Raw genomic sequence first — 20,857 nt, 5'->3', positions numbered from 1 at the left:
GTCTCAGAACTTTCTAGACAACTGACTCTTCCTTCCTACAGCACAGAAAACCTTGACAAATGTAACTTGAGAATCGCTGCTGTCATAACTGAGACCACTTATCTCTGGCTCACAGAAAAACGTTTGGCTGTATTAATAAATCAAGAGCACAGTCCAATGCTTAATGCGCTCATTTCTTGGTTATTTAAACCATAATGTCAACAGATGACTGCGATCTGGGGGACACATGTGGATTACGCACAGGTTCATAACGAGATTAGATATAATATGAATTTTAAAAGCTTCTCAGATGCATTCGGATGTGGAAGGGAATGGCCACAGATAACCTCTCGGAGCGCTTTCTGGGGAAGGGCCTTATCGTCTCTGGAGGTCTTATCTCAGACGCCTCCCAACTGCTGGCCTGAATCCGGACCAGCAACTAAGGAGCAGCCAAAAGGACAGGACACCACTGACTCGATCTGCAAGTTTCCTTCTCGTGCCTTGTAACATTGAGAGCTGCTCTTAGATCAACTCTCAGGGCTTAAGAGTAGCTGACTACGTTTCTCGAGTTTCTTCCTACTTTTAGAAATAAAAGGATTAAAAGTAGTCCTTTTATTAATTTATTTATTTGTTCATTCATTTATTTATATTTGGTATGGGCTGCCGGTAGGCTGGTAATTCTACTAGTAATTCTAAAACGGCATTTAAAACTTCCTTTCAGTATCTTGGATTTTTGTAAAACTTTCTGAAGGTTATGGAGAAATGGTAAACAAGCACGCATACTCTGCCAGTGGGAGCATAAAGGATATAAGCTTTCTGCAGTCAACTTGACCATATCTATTAAAAGCTGTTGAAATGTACAGCCTTTGCCCTCCAATTCCATTTCTGTGAGAAAGAGGAAAACCAGGACACAAAGATTATGACCCACCTGTTCATCACAGCCATGCTTCTAACAGCAGGAAGGGGCAAAGGAAGGAGGGAAGGAAGGAGAGAAGGAGAGGAGGGAAGGAGGGAAGGAGAGAGGGAAGGAAGGAGGGAGGGAGGGAGGGAGGGAGGGAGGGAAGGAGGGAGGAAGGGAGGGAGGGAGGGAGGGAGGGAGGGAGGGAAGGAGGGAGGGAGGGAGGGAGGGAGGGAGGAGACAGCAAAGAAATACAACTTAAATATTCAAATAAGAGGGTAATGAGTGAACTGAGGATAAATCTAAATCTACATAATGAAATACTATATAGCCATTAAAATAATTATGTAGGTTACCTGATAGCATATAAAGGCACAGTCATGAAATATGCTTTACAATCTTATAGTCAAGAGCATATAGAATAGGATCACATATGGTATATACACACACACTCTCTACAAAATTTCAAGTTTGGAAAGAAAACCACGAAATTGTACCCCCAAAAAAATTTCAGGTAGTGTCATTTATTCCTATGTGCATTTTTTTCACTTATGTATATAATTCCTGAATTTCTAGAGGGACTGTGCATTACTATTTTTAGTACAAATATGACAAATCCTTTCATGCATGAAACCCACCTGATGGCTTCTAGAATAAGAGGTCATATAGTAGAAAGTTAACCATAAACATAAACCTACTGGCAAACTCAGTTACATCAAGTTCTGCCAAAACCATAGCTCACGAGGATGTCCCTTTCACATAGTGATTTTAACTCTTGCTAGAAACGTTCTTGATGCGTGTAGAGAAAAGCTTGGTCCCTACACTCAGACGCAGGTTCAAACCCCAACTCTGCCACATCCTAACCGTGACCCTGAGTAAGTTAGCCAGCCTCTGAGTCTCCTCATCCATGAAGTATGGATAATAACAGGCTCCACCTCTTAAGAGTTTGTGGGGATTAAAGTGAAATAAGTGTGTATAGAACACATCGTGTAAGCTTGGCACACACTAAGCAATAATTTGATGGCAATTATTACTATTATTATTGTCACTATCCTATTAATCGAGACAAAATCGTGGGGGCCGGCCCGGTGGCTCAGGCGGTTGGAGCTCCATGATCCTAACTCCGAAGGCTGCCGGTTCGATTCCCACATGGGCCAGGGGGCTCTCAACCACAAGGTTGCCAGTTCAATTCCTCGAGTCTCACAAGGGATGGTGGGCAGCTCCCCCTGCAACTAAGATCGAAGATGGCACTTTGAGCTGAGCTGCCTCCCAGATGGCTCAGTTGTTGGTTGGAGCGCGTCCTCTCAACCACAAGGTTGCCGGTTTGACTCCCGCAAGGGATGGTGGGCTGTGCCCCCTGCAACTAGCAACGGCAACTGGACCTGGAGCTGAGCTGCGCCCTCCACAAAAGACTGAAAGGACAACAACTTGACTTGGAAAAAAGGCTTGGAAGTACACACTGTTCCCCAATAAAATCTTTTTTAAAAAAAAGAAAAAAAAGAGACAAAATCGCAAGTGCTTTAAAGGCAGGGACCATGTCATACTTGGGTTCATTCCTGGACACCTAGCACTATGCCTGACACACAGCAGGCCGTCCGTAAATGTTTGCTGAACGAAGTACACCTAAAATTAATTAATCTCCCTGCACCTCAATGTCCTTTTCTGGCAAAATCATAAAACACCTTGCAGAGGTGAGAACTGATAAATGTCAGACACTTATGTTCAACAGAGGGTCCCACAAAATGACAGCTATTGTATCAGTGAAACTGTCCCTATAGACTTCAACAGGCACCGAGGCTGAAGGGAGAGAACAGAAATAATACGTCCTCTGAATGTCCTTTACTATTTGGGTCCTAAGGTACGACACAGAGGAGCCATTTCTTTTATTTGGATCTCGGGAAAAACATGCTCCATTTATGGGCACACATGCTAGTGAGCTAACTATTAAAGTGGTAATCCTCAGACTGCCACAAGCACTTTTGGCAACGCAGCCAAAATAGTACTTTACCACAGAGGGGGAGAAAAGGATGGTATTTCAGAGAATCCATGAGCTTAGGACACAATATATACAAACAGTGGCCATGAAAAACAGTGGATCAATTGTTCTTGGGGCTTCAAATGAAAGCTTTTAAGATGGTGATCTGAATTAGGAAGCAACACTTTTAATATATGTTGCCAAATGAATTAGTAAGGAAATACAACATTTATGAAGGTATTCAATTACCTAAAAGCATTTTCTTCATAAAAATCAAACAAACAGGAATGCAGTGTAAGAAGAAAATCAGATCTTCAGGAGGAAAATAAATCACTAAATTCTATGGGGGGGATGTGAAAAACCTACTGACATGAAACCAAAAATAATTTTGTGTAAGTCGTAACATTCTTGCACTGGTATTTAAGAGAAACAGTCAACTGAAAAAAAACAAAAAACAAAAAGCTTAACATAAGGGAGAAGAATGCAAAAGCTGCAGAGATCAGTAATTTGTGCAGCTTTAATTTTCCATGTCTAATTTGACAGAAACCTCAGATTTCATACAAAAATGTTTAATAGAAGGTTTATGGTCCTATTTCTCTAATGAGTCTATTGAAAAGAAAAAAAAGGCTACTCAGCACTTGTTTGCTCTGAGTTAGTCGTCTGTTCCGTATCCTGGAAACATATCATGCCATAATTTACAGAGACATTTCATTGTTTACAGTGTTATACACACTGGAGTAAAAATACCATATAAAAATCACGATTGAGAAAATAATAGTTTGGAAGTGACTTTCAACACAACTAGAATAAACATATTAAAGTGAAGCAGGGGTGAATTTTATCAGATATAGGTTATATCTCAATAAAACTGTTATTTTTAAAAATGACATGCAGAGAATGGCAAAATCTGGCGAATTTTCTGGAATCTGAGTAACGGATGTACAGGGGTCAATTCCACTGTTCTAACTTTTTTAATTAGGCAGACAAGCCACACTTACATTTGCACGTCAATCATACGTCAGTGATGAAGCCAGTTAATGTAAAGTGACAGACCGACACGACCGAGCACCAAAAGCAGCGAGAGGTGTACAAATTTCACCGCCAGACTTGGGCCACACTGGCCAATCTTCCACTTAACATGGGCCTCTCTTCCCCAAAAGGGATTATTTACCTCACCGGAATCAAACTACAACTGATGCTAGGAGGAAAAAGCTAAACTCTGTTTGCTCTCAACAGGAGAGATGTTATTAATAGTCTGGTGTTATATTATTAATATAGTTTTGTCACAAATTCATTCATCCAGCCATCCGTCAAACCAAACATTTCCTGAGTAGCGAATAACTACTACCAGCCTGCCAATGCCAGGTGCTGGGAATACAGCCACAAAGAAAGCAGATGAAATCTGTCCTCCAGGAACTTATAACCCAGGAGGAAAAGCAGACACATGGCACTACCTTTCCCCACCTCGTCCGTCAGTGAGCAACGTGACAAACGAATCCTACTGAATTAACTGGGAGGGAGAAAATGACCAGTGGGGGAAAGACAATACAGAAAAAAAAAATGAGGGGATGGAAACAGTACAACCCAAGATACCTAACAACAGGAGACACAACCTTTCGTCCTAGTTGCTGGCACAGTATCTTAGAAAAATCCATTTATTTCTGTAGCTTATGATATTGCTATAACCAACCAGGTGTTTCCAAAAGAAAACTCTATCTTGTCTAATTTATATACACAATTCAGCCTGAACAAAAACACAAAAAACGAAACTTTTTCAAAAAAGTAAATATTACCTATAGACATTCTTTAATATGAAAGAATGGCTTTAAATATTTAACTAAGTCAATATCAATCATTCAAAGTTCACATATAGTATTATTCAAGGTCAGCTGTATAACATTTCTCCCAAGTTACCATAAATCTTGGTAGAAAAGGAGGAAAAGCTTAAACCTGGGTGTATTTAATGTTACGAAAGGTTCAAAAGCCAACTCATCTCACTTTTAAGTTGTCAGATTTTTCAAGAAGTAAACGAAAAGGGGGAAAGAGAGAAGGACCTGATAAAGAGAAAAGTTCAGGGCCATCCCTATATGGACCCATTAAAAGAACAGATTCCATTCATGATAAAAATTTAATTAAATATACATGCCAAGCTCTCAGAATTCTTCTCTTTTCTGCCATCACTTTACTAAGGTTTCCCTGGCAAGGTCACCTAGACAAAGATTCATGAACAGGTCCCTCTCACGTCCTGTCTTAGGAAGTCACCCAGACTCAATATTTATTCGATGATTCTATTTTTATTGTTCTGCATTGGGGGGGGGGGCGGGGAACGATGTTTAAAATGTAGTTAGGTGGTTGGCAACGATAGTTAAGAAAATAAATAAATTACTGCAATCACAGTAGGAAGGAAGAAGTCACGGCGACTGAAGAATCCTCACTGATATGAAGATATCCTCTGCCCCACTTCATGTCCAAGACACCAACCCTCCAGGACGCAGTGAAAGGTGAGTTATTAACACATTTCACAGAACAAAAAAACTCAAGGGCAGAAGAAAAGTAGTAACCTGCTCAAGGTCACACAGCTAGTTACGTGACAGAAACACAACTGAACTGGGACTAACGTCTCCTTCCAAATCTTTTTCCAACCACACAAACTTGCCAAGTAAAAGTCATTTTACTGAGGGTGTAGGGGAGAGGAGATGGAATCAGGTGACAAGTGGTAACTAGCACAGTATTCGATTCCAGTTATCTCCTAAGCCAGGAGTGGAAAAGAATGTTTCCCAGAAATTAGCATGTGTAACGAATCTGTTCACTTGCCAGAGTCCCTGTGCCAATTACTTCCTGACCCTCAAAACCCCCACAGGAATTCATAATGGACAATTCACGTGTAAGAGTACAGAAAAGAAAGCTGCACTACAGTTCAAGGAATCACCCAGGTCTTTCTTTCCCCAACTATCCTGGAGCCAGTGTCTTTCTTTCAGTCCACACAATTCCATTCCCCTGCATTAACCAGAAGACGTACAACTCCCCAAAACATGCCTGATATGAGCTGGACTGGGCCTAAAGCTAGAAGAAGACGGAAGAAAGCTGTTTAATGTCGCATGGTGCGAACCTGCATTTTTCTCACTGAGGACTTACTCCTTATTCCCCTAACACTTCAGCACTGCTAAAATGAACCCAAAAAACTGGTTTTTCAACTTGCAAAATAGGTTAAACATGAACTAATTAACTGTTTGCAAAACACTTTGAAGATGTAAAAGAGTGTGCAAGTGTTAATTATTAATGTTGAGCCACGAAGCTCCTGCACGCAAAATAAAATACAATTCGACTGGTAAGTTTCTGCTACTTTCAAGGCACAGACAGACAGAGAAGCCCATTCTTGTTTTTAAGATTTCTAGGAAAACTTTAAAGGCAGACCACAATGACTTTCTATTTCCAACAAGAACAAGCTGGAATTTTAAGCTGGCTGTTTTGGATATAATTACATCAGTAGGGGGGAAAAAGTGACTTACGGCATATATTATACAATAAAACTAGAGTATGTTGACAGGTCACCAAGTCCTGGATGAAAATTATAGTTCATTGACCTCAGAAGCAAAATCTCTGAACCCCCATTTTCTCATTAAAAAAAAAAAAGGCAGGGGGATACCTATTTTGTAGGGTGGTTGTAAGGAATTAGGAGAAAGTCAGTCTGCAAGAATGCAGGCAGGCACACAGTAAGTTTCTTCTTTTCCCTTTAGTGACTTTGCTTTTCCTAAAACACCTTTTAGGAAATAAACTGCCTCAACAGTGCTCGCTCGCTCTCTCGCGCTCTCTCTCTCTCTCTCTCTCTCTCTCTCTCTCTCTCTCTCTCTCTCTCTCGGAAATGTCGTGTAAATACACACATTACCCTACGCTCTCGGCATATGTACAGCATCATTTCGGCAGGAGGGCCCAGGAAACAGCTTTGGCCATTCCTGTCCACTGACCCACACGTACGCTTGATTCTCAGAGAACACACCTCCGCCAGGCCTCACGTGACCAAAGGAACAATTAGAACTCTACTTCTCAACTCTTGCTGCCACTTTTTTTTTTTCCTAAATAACTCCCGAACTGCAAGGTTGCATCCAGTTTCTCTGTATTCTGAGCCCAGCCACTCTGTGGCCAAAAAAACAACAACAAAAAAGACATTTTCTCCCAGCTTATGAAAGGTAACAGAAATTATTTTCATGCAGTATCACAATGGACTTCCCTTGCCCCGCTCCAGAAATACGTCTACTGTAGACAGGGCAGACATCAACCGGCAAGACCAGGTAGATGGATTCATTTACAGACACCATTTCAAATTATACTGACTGTGCTTTTAGAAGTGATTCATGAGTCATAGAAAATGTTAAATGTGCAAACAGCTGCTGTCACACCTACCACCTTTAGCACTGTCCGCACCTGGGAAAAGAAAGACTTCAAAATCTAAGTTAACGCTGACAGTATAATTCAGAATTAGAAAAACAAAATTGTGCTCAATTCAATCTATGTGAAGTGATCTGCCCGCCACAATGCAAATGCGACATGATGTCGTCCCCTTTGAACAAAACGGTGCCACATCGAGCCTGGTGGGGAGCACACGTGCTGACAATTGTCCCAGGAGCTGTCATGGACTCAAATCCAAACCACCGGTACTCTCTTGCCTGAGTTCCGCCCCCCGAGATCAAGGGGAAAATTTTCCAAACAGACCACAGCCAAAGACTCAGCTATAGAAAGTAGTGTGAGCGATCACACACCAAGGAAATGCATCAGCCAGGAGCTTACCAACTAAGCAGACTCTCCAAAAATACTAACTCCCTTAATTAAAAATAAAGTTTATATGTATACATATATATACACACATTATATATATATACACTACACACACACACACACGCACACACACACACACACACACACACACACTGAGAATATTTAGAAGATCAAAACTACCCTCCCTACCATCTCACTCCTCAAACGTACCTGACGTTAACACTTTGCAGGAGGCTCCTTCCCGACTACCCGGTATACTAAGTGTGCGATGTACATGCGTGTGACACCCCTGCATCATATTAAAAATCACGACATCCTTAAAGACTGGAAATGTACAACAGATTTCACTAGTATCTCTGTCATGATCAAAGGAGAGAAGTTTGCAGCACGCGTGGAGTCCTGACTCTGACATGACGTACAAGGCACTGTTTTAAGCCACGACCATCTTCCTTCATTCAGACGTACCCCTGCCCAGGTACACTACCTGCTTGTTGCATGCCACTGTCGTTACTACCAGCTTCCAGGCCATGTGCCCCTCCAGTGCCAGGAGCTTTACGTACCCCTAATTCTCACAGTAACCCCCCCATCTCCCTTCCCTATCTACAATTCTCTAAATCGTATACCCAGTCCAGACTTCATCCCTGAACTCCCGATTTCCACACCCAAATACTAAAGCTCTACAACCTAAAAATCTCAGAGATCAAACCACGCGTGTCCACAAGAGAAATCACAATTTCTTCCTCTGCATCTTTCCCACCTAGGACTCATCCGTGATTCCTTTCTGTCCTTCAGCACCATTTTCCACTCCGTAAGTGATCATCAGTTCTACCTTCCACATGCGCGTCCGGTCCAAGCCCTCCCCACTCCCCTGCTACCACCCTAAGCCAAGCCAGCATTTTCTGTACAGACCTACGGCCACAGCAGAACCCTTCCCTGGTCTCCCCCGTCCATTCCCGCTCCCTTGGAAACGACATCAGCCCTTGCCATTCCTTGTCAGCACATCAGCCTATGGGATCTGGCTTCTGCCTACACGCACTGCGTTACGCCCTGTAGTTCTCCTTCCTCACCCCATCCCAGCCACTCTCGCCTCCCCGTTCACGCTCCCTCCCGAAGCTCTTTGCACTTGTTCCTTTCGCTTTTGCTCGGAACATTCTGGGATCTTCAGGGGGCTTGTCTCCTTCGCTTCCTTCAGGTTTCTGCTCACACCTCTCTCCTCAGAAAGGCCTTGTCCAGCCTCCTCCATGTCTGCTAACACTCTTCCGATTCTTCCTAGAATCACCACCACCAACATCACTGAACTTGTCTGTTCACTTGTTTCTTTTCTGCTTCCCTCACTAGAATGTCAACTCCTTGACAGCAGCAACTACCTTTCATTTGTCACTGAATTCCCATCATCTAGAACAGAGGGCACCCAATATGTGTTGAATAAATTAACAAACACCCCTCCATATCAACAAATGTCATGTGCCCACTTTACAAGAGGAAAACTGAGTTTCAGAGGCAAATAACTTACTCAAAGCCACACAGCAAAATGTCACCAAATGTATCTGAAAGAGGCAGCACTCTAGCCACTGAGTCACTACATTTTGTACCATAAAACTGAATTATACATACATGTTAGAAAACAAAACTAAAAGAAAAAAAAAGCATTTCTACTGTCCATGAAAATATCAGACCACAGCGATCTTTCTGTTCATCGCTAGAGCATTTCACACCTTTAATAAATATTACGTATGTACCTCTTCAACAGGAAGATACTTACTCTTTTGTAATCAGCACAGAATAAGGGCTGAGCTAGACAGCAGACCCTTAACAAATGTTTCTTTGACATGTATGTCCCCAAAGATTGAAAGAATCCTGTCATGAGACTTTCAATACCACCAATTATACTCATCCAAGGGACTTCATTTTCCAAACATGATGGAGTAACTGGACCCAGATTTATCCTGCCACGCCCCCTCCAACAACTAGAAAAATGGATGAACTATATGAGGCAACATCTTTTAGACTCTGGACAAGAGGCAGCACAGGATGCCCTAACAGAAGGGAACAGATGAGCTGAACCCCACAATTGTACCAGCTTTCTCGGCCTAGGGACGCATAATGGAGCCCAAGCAGCGCAGGGCAGTCCAGTCGGGTGGAGCCGTCAGACACAGCAGTTTGAGAAGCTGAGGAATCTAAACACTGCAGGGCACCAGAAAGGAGGGGGGAGCCTGAAGGATCTCCGGAAGTCAGCACAGACGCCTCTCTGAGTCTGATATGGAACAGTAAGCCACACGTGTACACTACACTGCGGGACTCCGGGAGGGCAGGCAAAGAACGACCCAAGAACTGTGAGCTAAGGGATCCCAGCGCTCACACAGGGCGGCAGACATTCCTATTCCGAGCAGTCAGAGCAGAGAACATCGAACACCTAGTGGAAACTATGGAGACTTAGTAATGGGTAAAGCAAGCGTTAGACTATAAGCGACTCTAGACCAAGCCCCAAAAGTTTAAAAACAAGCCTCAGAAGTATCAAGCAAATAATCTGCCCAAACAAAGTCCAATACTCTGTAAAGCAATGGTTCCCATATTAGGGATGCTTTTGTCCTCCAGAGGACAGCTAGCATGTAGAGACATTTTTGGTTGTCACAACTGGGGGTGCTACTACTGGCATCTAGCAGACAGAGGCAGGCATGTGCTAAACCTCTTACTGTGCTCAGGACAGCTCCCCCAACAGAGAATTATCTGGCCCCAAATGTCAGTAAGACCAAGGTTGAAAAACCCTACTTTAAAAGAAGACAATAAAATCCAGCAATCAGCTTAAAATTCACCATTTCCAGAATCCAACAAGAAATTACTAGACATGCAAAGAAGGAAGAAAATGTAACCCATCATGAAAGAAAAATCACCCATAAAAACAGAAATGATGGGGGTGGGGGGGAGAAGCGGCCAGATGGCTCAGTTGGTTAGAGCGCGAGCTCTCAACAAGGTTGCCGGTTCAATTCCCGCATTGGGATGGTGGGCTGTGCTCCCTGCAACTAAAGACTGAAAATGTCAACTGCACTTGGAGCTGAATGGGCCCTCCACAAGTAGACTGAAGGAGAACAACTTGGAGCTGATGGGCCCTGGAGAAACACACTGTTCCCCAATATTCCCCAATAAAATAAAATAAATTAGAAAAAAATAGAACTGATGAGGCTAACAGACAAGTACTTTAACAACTATTATGAATATTATAGAATTTATTAAAGAATTTTTTTAAATGAATTTAAGTAGGAGACAAATGGAGAACTAAAAAAGATTCAGTAGCAAACTGAATCCAACAATTATATAAAGAATACATCATGGCCAACTAAGGAGTATCAGAAGAATGCAAGGCTAGTTCAGCATTCAAAAATCAGTGTCATTCACCATATCCACAGAGTAAAGAAGAAAAAAAACATACCATCATTTTGATATGCAGAAAAAGCCCTTGGCAACATTCAATATCCATTCATGATAAAAACTCTCAACAAACTAGAAATAGAACAGAACTTCCTCAAAGTAATAAAGGACATGTACAAAAACAAGCAAACTATAAATATCATATTAATGGTGAGACACTGAATGTTTTCCCCCTAATATCAGGAAAGGACGTCCATTCTCAAAACTCCTGTTCGACATTGTATTAGGGGTCCTAGCCAGTTCAATACAGCAAGAAAAAGAAATAAAAAGCATTCAGACTGCAAAGGAAGAAATCAAACTGCCTGGATTTGCCCATGAGATTATTGTCTATGCAGAAAATCCCAAAGAACCTACAAAAGTCTTCTAGAACTAAAAGGAGGTTAGCAACGTTGTAAAAGGTCGGCATACAAAATTCAATCCTACTGCTATATATCAGCAATGAACAACTGGAAATTGAAATTTTAAGAGGGTCATTTACAACAGCACCAGAAAACATGAAAGAGAGATCAAAAAGAGATTAAAAAAGTAACAGTGCACGCACTCAGTAGCCTGGTTAAAAAAATTTTAATTCAACTATAAAAATACAATTGGAGGAAAAACAGGGCAAGTTGAATGTGCACTGAATATTATAGAATTCTTAATTTCCTTAGATGTGATTGTTGCATTTGGTTATGTAGAATGAGAATCAGCAAACTTATACTATAAAAGGTCAGACAGTAAGTATTTTCAGCCTGTGGACCACACAGTCTTTTGTAACTACTGTCACTGCAGCACCAAAGCAGCCACAGACAATATGAAAACAAATGAGCACTGCTATGTCCCAATAAAACTTTATTTCGGCGCAGTGGCTCAGGCGGTTAGAGCTCCATGCTCCTAACTCCGAAGGCTGCCAGTTCGATTCCCACATGGCCCAGTGGGCTCTCAACCACAAGGTTGCTAGTTCGATTCCTCGACTCCCGCAAGGGATGGTGGGCTGTGCCCCCTGCAACTAGAAAACGGCAACTGGACCTGGAGCTGAGCTGCGCCCTCCACAACTAAGACTGAAAGGACAACAACTTGAAGCTGAATGGCGCCCTCCACAACTAAGATTGAAAGAACAACAACTTGACTTGGAAAAAAAGGCCTGGAAGTACACACTGTTCCCCAATAAAGTCCTGTTCCCCTCCCCCAATAAAATCTTTAAAAAAAAAAAACAGGTGGTAGGCCAGATTTGGCCTGCAGGCCATAGTTTAAGGACCCCTAATGTAGACAAAACTGCAGTGACAGAAAGCACAGTGTTTGCCTTCAGTGAGATAGGCAATGGGGTGAGGGCTGATGGGACAAACGGTTTGAAGAGTGGCACCAGGGAACTTTCTGGAACAATGGAAATGCTCTGTATCATCACTGTGCTGTTCAGTTACATGCATGGATACATTTGACAAAACCCATCAAACTCTATATACTTATAAATGGGTATACAAATAATATCTCCATAAATTTGATTTATTTTAAAATGTACTCTTTCAAGCTGACAGTACCAATGATGTGAAAAGCATGGCCTCTCAGGTGAGTAGAATCTGAGTTCAAATTTTAGCACCATAATTTAACGGTTTTATGAGCACCATCAAATCACCTTTGGGGCTGTTCCGTCATCCTAAAACTGGTTAATAATGCTTACCTCATGGGGTTGTTTTAAAAATTAAATAAGAAAGGTAGGTAAGACACATAGTGTAACATCTGGCACCTAAGAGGCACACGCCCGATTGGAGTAAACCAATTTGTAAAAAATTGTAATTTAAGAAAATGAATCAGTAAAGATCAGAAAACTACACTGTCTTCTTTTGCCCTCTTCTGAAATATTCGGACATTCTGCTCACTGTGTATTGTGGTTTCTTCACCTGACTTCAGGCACTGGCATCAAATGTCAGTTCCTGTGATTTCACAGTAATTTGGATCTAAATTTCTTTGGTTTAGAAAAACATTTCATGACAAATATATTGTAAAAGAAAATCTGAGAGGAGCCAAAAGTAAAAAGTATCAATTTTCCCAAGAAAGAAGCATGGCAGTAGAAATGGTATATTTTAATTACTTTGTATAAAGAAAAACCAATAAAGTTAGTTGTTTTCCCCTTTTAGACTAGAATCTGAATTTATTCCAAACCAACAAAATTACAAAATGACATCATATCTGTACAGTGCTTTATCTCATATGTTTGTGACTTACTATGTAGCAGATAGGATATCAAATTTGTTTTTATTTTATAAATAAAGATATCAGTCTGAGGCAGAGGAAGTGACTTGTTCAAGAACACACAGCCAATAAATGGCAGAGTCTGGGTGTGGAGTCAGAGGTATGGCTCCGTATCAACTGCTTCAGCAGAGATCACCATCCGAGAACCATCTCGGCTTCTGTGAAATTCTGTACAACGACCTGTAGCTGCTCTTCCCTAAATTAACATCATTGTCTAAAAGACAAATAAATTACATATTTTCTTAATTCCTCCCCAGTCAGGCATATCTAGCCATTTGGGGTGGTAGAGGCTATGGCCAGATAGGGGTGTCGTGTGGGAGACTCTGCTGGCTGCGCCATTTGTCGTGCGGGGCAGCCTGCGGGGTCTCTGGTCCCGCTCCCCACTGTCCCCACAGGGGCTTCTGATAGGATCAGAAGTGGAAATTGAAAAGGACGAATTTCTAATAGAAGAGCCTACAGAGTGAAATATACCATAAATCCCTCACACCTTTTCCTTCATGCCCTTCACAACCACATCCCACAAACACACTGATACCCACCTTCCCCATCATCTTCTAATTAACCAATCAACCCACAGGTGGATCACCAAACCATAAATGAGAGGACATGTGAACAAAACAAACTTCCTTCCAATAACAGCTTCCTTATCTCCCTATTTACAGTAAGACAGCCTGACAATGAGTGACTCAGGAACACTTCTTCCGAATGGACACTTGTCCCCATCAGGAATAACCAATTCTACTCAAGTGAACTTACATGCTAACTTTAAAAGAGCGGGTTATCAAAAGTCCAAGGTTATTTATCTAGCTTTGCCAACGATGCTGTATTCCTTAATCTATGAGTCTGAGCAAATATAATTTTTAAAAGTTTACTACATTCCTTCATGGTTAAAATCCTTATTTTATGAGAAAACTAATGGAAGGATGAGACTTAATATGCAGAAATGTCGCTTACAGGTTAATATTTCTAGAAAGTATCTATCCCATTTGGTATCGTGAGTACTCTAAACTGGAGCTGGTAAAACTGATTTAAATCACTGTTTCTTTCTGTGAACAATAGCAATGTCAAAAAACATTATCTTGAAGGGAAAATGAGTGATTTACTCTTGTCTCTGAATTGTACTAACCTGATATTAACTCCCAGTCCGGTTCTATCTTAAGCAAGTTTGAGAAATGTAGTCATAATCCATATCTATTATTTTTCAAGACTAAGATAAAATAAGAAAAGCTGAAACTGACTACATAACTCAGAGATCTCATCACTAATGTTGAAAATAATCCGTCTCTTACCATTTCCTAAACACTATAAATGCACAGAATTCTACCCAACCAAGCCACTCTACAAAGCCCACTCAAAAACTAACAACTGTTCAACATAAAAGTAATTTCTATTAACACTTAGTTCGACTAGTAACTTGAAGAAATTGCATTTGAGTAAGACCCAATTCTCAGGAGGATTCCTTATTTGTGAAAGAAATAGCTAAACCACTATACTCACAAGCGTCAGACTTTTAAAAAATGCCTTTTTAAGTCATAAAAATATTATCAAAATTATTATCCTACCAGGATAATAACAGCTACCAGGTAATGGGCACCTACTTAAGTGTTTAGGCACACATAGTTTCATTTAACCTAAGAACCCTGCAAAATATGTTACTACACCTTCAATTGTAGGAAACCCAAGCTCTGAGAAATTAAGTGAACTGCTCCAGGCTACACTAGTCAATGGAAGTGTGGGGATTTGAATTCAAATCTACCTAACTCTAAAGAACGTCTGTTTTTCTAAACTGGGCTACCGCCCCATTTCACAATAGAGAAAAAGACAGAGTGTGAATGGATCTGTCCTGCAGTTTTAAGCATTTCACCAAAAAAGGGAGACCGTTTCTAAATCAGAACCACTTTTTGAAATCCACATGCATCTTTTCAAGACGTAATTAAAGGTTCAAAAGAAAGGTTAGAAATCCTTTTGAAGTAAACTAAATTTCATCACAGATCTGCAAGTGAACTGTCATTTTGGACAAGTTCCCAGTTAGTAGTTCTATATGCACTACCACTCACTAGTACAAAGCTCTTCACCCAATTCAAACGCATACTCAACACCTGCATTGCATTAAGACTCCTTCCCGGCAAAGAGGGTACTAAGTTAAATAATAAGGCTATTTTGTACACCTGAAACTGATAATATTAAATTAAAAAAAAAAAAGAAAGAAAGAAAGAAGGCCCATCACAAGCCAAATAATAAGGCTATTTTGTACACCTGAAACTGATAATATTAAATTAAAAAAAAAAAAGAAAGAAAGAAAGAAAGAAGGCCCATCACAAGCCTCAAGGAGACATACTAGAGGAGTCCACTCATATGACCATTATCTAGTTAGCATTCGTCAGGCAAATAAATGAAGTGTGAGAAATGCTAAAACAAAAGTATGTGTAACATGCCATCCCAGCTCAGAGAAGGAAAGCAACTGGCCTACTTGTCCCATTATGTTGTAACAGTATTTGTTTACATTTCGTCCCTCCCTGACAACCCTTCCAACCTGTCAACCTCTGGCCCGACAATCCCCCCACGCAGGCACACACAACAGAAAGGAAAGCTGTAAGAACAAGAATTTCGACTCCTGAAAGTGATCTTGTTGTTGTAGTTTAAAATGCACAATGCTTATTTGTTGATATATATGATGTAAGCATTACACTTTTCAAAATACATATATTCATAAACTGGAAAAAAAAAGTACAAAGCTTCCGCCATCAGGGCAATTTTCTTTTTCTTTAGCTTCACCAGGCAAGAAAGTGAAGTTTTCAAGAGGCCAACCAAACCAGAAAAACCCAGGAACACTTCCCTACATTACTCACTTAGCATAAGAAACCAATCAAAACCAACTGCCACACACACTGTTTCTCAAATTTTTCTTTTTAATTTAGCAGATGTCAAAAGGATATAACAACTGATATTAACACATCCTGGTCATTTTGTTCCACTTGAATTTGACTGACATTGAAGCCAGTTCCACCTGGAGGGTTTAAACAGAATTACTCTCACATGGTAAGCTAAATGAACCAAATTTAGTAGAATCGCGCAATCAAAACTTGTCAACAAGGCTCGCCCTTAACGCAGTCTGCAAGCCCCCAAGATACCACCAAGGACTAACGGCAAGAACTGTTAACAGTGATTGATCTCAGCTGATCCTAACTCCTTTACAAACTTGCAAAAAAATGATCTTTCAAAAACTGCTGTATTTGTCCTGATCTGGGCAATCCAATGTCTTAGAAAAACAGAATAATCTGCTTCTTCTGAAAATAAAAAGAAGGGTTGCCGAATAAGAAAAAGAAGGGCACATCGCTTTTTCCTTTAGCTCTGTATGCCTGAGGCAATAAACTCTCAAAATAACTTCACTGAGTGTAAAAGCTAAGAATGAACAACACCAGAATACAATCCAACTTTCACTGTGAATTCTAAGTTCACAGTAAGATCTAGAAACTTAAATGGGATGAAATCATTTTGCTTTAACAACTATTTCCAAACACCAAATACACCCGTCTATCCTTCTTTCTTGATAAAAAATATTTTGAGGGTTTTCCCGATAGTGTGTTAAAACTTTTCACATACTGCTTGACTTTGCAAAAAAAAAAAAAAAAGTGTCCGTAAGCCATATTTAAAAAAAAAAAAAAAGATTTGGTCTCAAAGTATGGCTGCATTTGAACACGGTATAGAGTTGAGCCCGTTGCACGGTCCCAGAGCCGGTCCCCTCTTGGCTGCACGCCTCCGACCCGCGCGGGTCCCTGGCAGGCGCCAAAAGCGCCCCCCAAAGGCGAGCGATGCCCGGCGTGTTTACCGCCCGCGTCCGCCCCGGAGAGCTGCTCCCTCGCGTCTCCAGCACTAGTTCGCGGACTCGGTCGGATGCGAGGGATCCATTGAGCAGCCGAAGCTCCCCGACCCCGGAGGAGCCGACCCGGGGAAGCCCCGAGTCTGGGGGTCCAGGCCCCGCGGGGTGAGGGGGCACATGAGGGGGCATCCGCGGCGTTGCCGGGCGGCCGCGCCCCCCAGCCCGGGAACTGAGGCGCCCTCGAAGTGGGGCTGCGGGCCCGGCACAGCCCCGGAGCAGACAATGCGGGAGAGCGGGGCGCGGAGGGAGGAGGGGGCTGCAGAGCCGGGGACGCTCGGAGGCCGCCCATTCATCCCCGCCTGCCCGCGCGTCCCTCCCCGCCCGGGCGGCCCCGGACCCCAGCCCCCTCTCGGAGGAGCGGCCGTAGGGGAGGGGCCCGCGCTCCTCGCTGGACCCCTCCTCAAATCACAAAACTTCCCCCAACTCCGCCAACTAAGTTGCGCTCTCACCGTGTGGCGCCCGGGGCTCCCCCGCGGGCCGAGTCCAAGCAGCTCCGCAGCTTCGTCGCGGAGAAAGACAATAGGCGGCCGCTCCCCCGGCGGCGGCGACGGCTTGAGGCTGCGGCGGCCGAGGCGAGAAGCAGGCACGGCGGTCCCAGCGGAGCCCAGGAGCTTTTCCACGGCTGCTCCAGCTCCGCGCTGGCCCTGAACACAGCGCCCGACCGACCGCGCATGCGCCCCAAGCCGCTCGGGGCGGGCGGACCAGCCTGTGGTAACGCCTACGAGCCCTGCCGAGAATAAGCGTGGAGCCAAGAGTTGCGAGCTGGGATTACACGGAAGAGCTGCCCGTCAAGCTCCGTGAGACCAATAGGAAGGCACCTGGGCGGTGCGCTCAGGTTGCTAAGGAAGGCTGAGGTTGAACGCCGGGGCTGGACCGCAGCAGTGAGATCCTAGTCGGGTGGAAAGGTTGCCCTGGGAAATGCCCACCCACCCTCTCTCCTCTCCGCCCTGACTCCGGAAACCGCCCTTCCCCTGTGTGCTGGTGCTTACCTGAACTGGAGCACTTTCCCCACATACTGAAACGATTTATTTTTCAATTTCCCTCCACTTAAAATCGGAAAGTGGGATTTAGACTTCTCTGTGTCTAGTGTCCAGGAGTCATTGCTAGGTATTCAATGTGTTTCTTAGATGGATGGATGGATGGATGGATGGATGGATGGATCTGAGGAGGCATCGGATTGTGACAATGCATTCCAGGAACTTTTGGCTACTCAGTCACCTCAAAATCATACAGTCTTCGAGTTTCAAAGGACCTCAGAAATCATCTGGTGGCATTTGAGAGAAACAAAATGTCTCTTGGTACAGGAAGAAACTTCATTTTGATGGCTGTGTGTTTATTTTAATGCATATGGGGGAGGGGCAGGGGGAAACGTCTATCACGTCAAACCTTTATTTCATTGACGTTATTTCTTAGATCAAATAGAAAGTTGCAAAAAATGAGTCTCCCTAAAGGAAATAGTAAGTAGAAAATGGAGACACTTTACGTGGAGTTCAAGAACGCGCAAATTGATAATGACTGAAGTAAGTATACTGGTTACCTGGGGGGGGGGGCCTGGGGGGAAGGGTTATTGGCCCAGAGGCAACAGGAGGGGTGTTGGAAGTGGTCTGTATTTTGATCTGGGTGGTGGATAACAGCTGTAGACACATGTGGAAATTCATCCAGCTGTACACCTAAGATTAGTCCACTTTACACATTTTACACATGTATTTTTATGTCAATTTTTAAAACTACTGGTATAGGATATAGAAAAAAAAATGCGAAGACGAAAATGACTGCCCTTTGGGAAACCCTGAGCCAGGCAAGCTCACTACCAGTGACTGAATACCATGAGAAAACTCAGTGCTTGTAACAGGCCCTGCCATTGTTCCGTGGCTCGAAATCTCAGAAATGCTTCTAGCCCTGAACTGAAATTTGCTTCCCTAAGTGGACTTGGTTCCCACACGTATTTTCTTAGTTCACTCTCACAGAGTGAAAAAACAAGGCCAAACATTTCCAGGGCTTCTTGTGAAATGATCTTGTGCAATCGTGCTGCTTACCCTCCTTCACCCTCACTCTGATGTCTTTGTCAATATTTACAAGGTGACACAGACAGAGGAGACCCCTAGACTCCTAGATCCTTGACTCTGCCACAAAGCAGCCATAGATGACTCCTCCTCAGAGAACCTCAGTCTCCTGTAAAGCAAAGGAGCTAACCTAGAAAACTGCTCGGACCCTAACTTGTGATACTAAGATGGTGTCTTAAGTATTAAGACCTGGTCTGTTACAGAGGCAGCAGGAAATGTTACCTTGTCATCTTTCTAGTGACTGCTGATAACACCATTGCCTGCTTCCTGCTCAGCAGAATTTACACCTTTCCAACGGGGTGCACTTTTCCAAGTTCACTGCGACTACAAGTCACCTGGGAGATTGAGTTAAATATGGATTTTGACTCGGCTCCAAGGTGGAATCTGGGAGTCTGCATTTCTGACAAGCTCCCTGGCGATACTGACACTGCTGGTCTGGGACCCCACTTTGAGTAGCAAGGGTCTCGTCTAAATTCCACAGACAGCTGAGCCCTTATCTTCTTTGGGAAGTCCTATCTGCATGGCTGGCACTTTCTCATCATTCAAGTATCAGCTCTAATGTCCCTTAGCAGAGAAAATATCCTTGGCCAGCCTATCTAAAATAACCCACTCTTACCTAGTCCCTCCCATTCATATTACTCAGTTTTTTTCATAGCATTTATCCCAGTCTGAAAGTATCCTATTTATTTCATGTGTTTATTGACTGTCTCCCCGATTACAACATAAGCTACCTGAAGTCTGCTTTGTTTACAGATTTTATCTCTCTGTACCTATAATAGTGCCTGTAGGAACAGTCGGGAACCAATAAAAGTTTGGCATGAAAGAATTTGTACAGGAAGAGCGACTATGAGATGCCCTCAAACTGAGTGTCCCTGATACTAAAAATTTGTTCTTCCAAAGCACACCAAACGTCTCTATCCAGTGTGCCCCATTTCAGCAGAAAGCAATTTGGGGTTTAGAAATTTTCTCTCATTGGGGCAGTGCAGGAGGCTTGGGTATGTGTTCACAGGGAGCAGAGGACCTTCCAGAAAAAGGAAGAGCATACCAAGACGTGGAGGTATATCAGAAAGACAACACACACGAGAAACTGGAGGGGGCAGACGGAGCGGGTGAAACTGAAGGAAGTCAGCCGAAGCCCGGTTGCCATGCCTGACTAAGGAGCACACTGTTCTGAAAGGCCGAGAGGAACCCTCAAAACATTTAAGCGAACTATTGAGGACAGATGTTCATCTTAGATCACCCTAGCACCATGGGCTTAGGCTGGATTTAAGTGGGGGATGAGGATGAGAGGCAGGGGACAGAGGAATCGCTAATGGATCCAGGAAGGAGATTTTGCCGTCCAGACCTAAGTTTTCTCTTCTCGGGTGGCAGAGGGAACCTTCCTTCCTCAATGTCAAGCCCAATGCTGTCCAATAGAAATATGTGGTGAGTCATACACGTGATCTAAAATGTTCTAGTAGCCACATTTAAAAGGAAAAAAAAAAGGTAAAATTAATTTTAAGGATTTTTTAAAACAACTATATCCCAAATATTACCATTTTAACATGTAATCTATATCAAATTTAGTAATGAGGTATCTTACATCATTTTTCTCATACTAAGTCTTCAATATAACCCAGTGAGTATTTGACATT

General features: G+C 42.7%; 1 protein-coding gene across 12 annotated transcripts in view; it reads right to left on the bottom strand.

Annotated features, from left to right (window-relative positions):
• AKAP13 (A-kinase anchoring protein 13) overlaps positions 1 to 17,843 on the bottom strand; it is a 253,965-nt gene extending 236,122 nt beyond the window's left edge. For all 12 annotated transcript variants that reach the window (XM_074317388.1, XM_074317391.1, XM_074317390.1 and 9 more), the window contains exon 1: positions 17,610 to 17,843. The gene's annotated coding sequence lies outside the window, so the exon portion shown is untranslated. The remainder of the gene's footprint in view (positions 1 to 17,609) is intronic.
• Positions 17,844 to 20,857: the final 3,014 nt, after the last annotated feature.

The sequence above is a fragment of the Rhinolophus sinicus genome, linkage group LG13 (assembly GCF_036562045.2).
Source record: "Rhinolophus sinicus isolate RSC01 linkage group LG13, ASM3656204v1, whole genome shotgun sequence".
NCBI lineage: Eukaryota > Metazoa > Chordata > Mammalia > Chiroptera > Rhinolophidae > Rhinolophus > Rhinolophus sinicus.
Note: the sequence above shows the minus strand (reverse complement) of the source record. Positions and strands in the feature narration are given on the sequence as shown.